Raw genomic sequence first — 3,310 nt, 5'->3', positions numbered from 1 at the left:
TTGTGGCGGGACGCGGGCCTTGGTGGACACGTCCCCCCCAAAGTGACCAGACCCTGGAGGTACGGTATGTACAGGGCATGTATACATTTTGCCTTGGGTCGGGGTTATGTTTCCTGACCCTGCCCCCCACCTTTGCCCCTGGGTGTTGTTCTGACCTTCTGCGGTGTCTGCGTCGGTTCCTGTGCACCAGGTCGTAGGCTATGAGGGCCGGGATTACACGTAGAATGGGATCCATGGCTGTCCGTGGTGTACAGGTGCTCCTTCCTCGCGTCCTCCTCGATTTCCCGGCAGTTTTTGGCTGCCGTAAAATATTATCCGTGCGGCGTGACGTAGGCACCAATCGTACTTGCTGGTTCGTGAAACGCTACCTGACTCCGTCCGGATGTCACGTATGCGGTGTCCCGGATCTGAATTGTGGGTAAGATTTCGGCGCTCGTACTTTTGTACGAATCGTAAGGAATTTTTTTTCTGTACGATTCGTACTTGCTGCTTTGTAAGATGGAAATCCCGGGTACGAGTCGTATGGAGAATACGCTCCGTACGACCATTCATACCCGGGTTTTTCAGGATCGGAATCGACACCTTGGTGTCAGAAGTGGGATTAGAAGGACTGTCCATCAGTAATCCCATGATGGACGCACTTATCCAACATTTAGTGAAGGGCCAAGAACATTTGGAATGGGTGGTAGAAAGGCAAATGTCATCTGCCCAAGCCGACTGCGACGTCTTTAAGGACTCCATATCCGCCCAAATCGAAGGGTTGCAAAAAGCCATTACGGATTCCTCCGCTCCCCCCCAAAGAGACAGCAGACGTTCAGTGCATGCACCCTTGGGTATCTCTCTGCAAAAATATGTGACAGGTGAGGATCCCAACGCATTCCTCTTAAATTTTGAACGAGCCGCCAGAGCCTGTGGTTGGGCTGAAGAAGACCAATGGCCTTTCTTTTTGGCCCCTATGCTGACTGGGGAAGCCCAGTCAGCTTACCAAATAGCTAAACCAAATGGGAACACTCCCTATCAGGACATTATGGACGTTATACTGGACCACCTTGGTCTAGATGCGGAGGCATACAGGGTACGCTTCAGAAAAGAGAGAAACCCCAAAGCTTCTATTTTTCAGTCTTAAGACAGCTGCTGACAAATGGTTAAGACCGGCCACAAAAGAAGAAATTATGAATCGGGTGTACTTGGAGCAGTTCCTCGAGGCTCTCCCTTACAGCACACAGAGGTGGCTGAAACAACAACCCCACCTCACCTTCGAGCTGGCCATTGAAATGGTAACAACTTATTTTAGAGCTCAACCACGTACCCCAGAGGGATACGTAGAGAAAAACCCCATACCCAACCCAATGAAAACTGAAAAAAAACACGGATACCAGACCTACCACTCTCCAAACCCAGTCGACCTGATGACCAGCCTTTCCGAGGACCACAGTGTTTCGAGTGTGGCGAATGGGGCCACATAGCCAGACTGTGTCCCAAACATAAATCCACTGAAGAACCCATGGAAATCGGTTATTTGCCAAAGTCCATCCTTTATACAGCTGACATGGGGACAACATTTTACGTGAGTGTACAGATGAATGGAAGAAAAATAAAAGCGATATTAGATTCAGGATGCAGACAATCAGTAGCACAGAAACACCTCATAACTCCTTCTCAATATGTCTCTGACACCGTGGTGCACATCAGGTGCGTGCACGGCGACATGAAGCCCTACCCTCTAGCCTCAGCAGTACTAATAACACCCCATGGGATCTCCTGTAGTGTTCGGGTGGGGGTGGTGGAAGGTCTGCCCGAAGAGTTGCTGTTGGGAACTGATAACCCTGAATTCTTACGGTTATTCCAACATAGTTTGGGGAATAGGGGTACCTCGCTAACCAGTCAGGATAGAACCCAACAATCGAGTCCTGCCCTCACTTATCCCGAACCGTGGTTAATGGACAGAAGTTTCCGGTTTTCCCAAGCGAATGATGCCACTTTATGCAACGCCTGGGAACCCGCACTCGCCAATCAAGATAACCCATCCCCCTCCTATCCTCATTTCCTGATCAAGGACAGCCTACTTTATAGCAAAGGTAGTGCAGAGGACCCAGAGCAACTACTTGTCCCCGTGGCTTTCAGGGAACAAATATTATTTTTCTCCCACTCACACCTCACAGAAGGACATACAGGGACAGAGAAAACAACCCAAAATGTGTTAAGGCATTTCTTTTGGCCAGGAGTATACAAAGACATTAAGATCCATTGTCAAAGTGTGAAGAGTGCCAGAAGAAAAACACTCAAAGGCCGCCAGCTGTACCCCTACAACCCATTCCGGTAATAGGAAATCCATTTGAGAGAGTCGGAATGGACCTGTTCGGGCCCTTACCCCAGAGCCACAGAGGAAACCAATATGCCCTAGTGGTAGTAGACTATGCCACAAGGTTTCCGGAGGCTTTTCCACTCAGAGCTCCGACTTCTCGAAACATCGCCGATAAACTGCTGGAACTATTCTTGAGGGTAGGATTTCCCAGAGAGATCCTAACCGATCAGGGAACACAGTTTGTATCACGCCTAATGAAGGAGGTCTGTCGTGCTCTAGATCTACACCACCTAAGGACTTCTGTTTATCACCCTAAGACGGATGGTCTTGTGGAGAGGTACAACTGAACACTCAAGACAACCCTGAAGAAGATGTTATCGGTTGAAGGCAGATAGTGGGACCATTTGTTACCTCTGGCGCTATATGTGATCCGAGCCCAGGTATAGAGCAGTCTGGGTTGCTCATCGTTCGAACTGCTGTATGGTAGACAGCCCCTCATCGTTCGAACTGCTGTATGGTAGACAGCCCAGGTCCTTGCTAGAGATGACGAAGGAAGCATGGGAACGGGAACCAGAAGAAGAGAACAAAGGAGTGTTAGAGTACACCCAGCAACTTAGGTCCAAGATATGGAAACTGAGAGATCTAGCCTGGAAAAAACATAAAGAGAAGGAAAAAACTTACTATGACCGGGGAAACAATGGAGAAGGTTATCCGTAGGGGATTGGGTCCTGGTGTTACTCCCCTCTTCGAAAAAATGTTTTCTCGCTGAATGGTTGGGCCCCTACAAAGTTGTGGGTGTCATCGAAAATGCTTCCTATCAGGTCTAGATTTCTCCCAGTCGGAAGCAAACCTACCATATAAATTTATTAAAAAAGTGGTTAGGGCCCTTACCAAAGTCAGTGCACCTAACTCTTCCTACGATGGAGATAGAAGACACCACACTCGCTCACCTCGTGATCAACGATGAACTCACCGACACAGCTAAAGCTGAACTGCATGATACAC

Source organism: Triturus cristatus, chromosome 4_1 (assembly GCF_964204655.1).
Source record: "Triturus cristatus chromosome 4_1, aTriCri1.1, whole genome shotgun sequence".
NCBI lineage: Eukaryota > Metazoa > Chordata > Amphibia > Caudata > Salamandridae > Triturus > Triturus cristatus.
Note: the sequence above shows the minus strand (reverse complement) of the source record.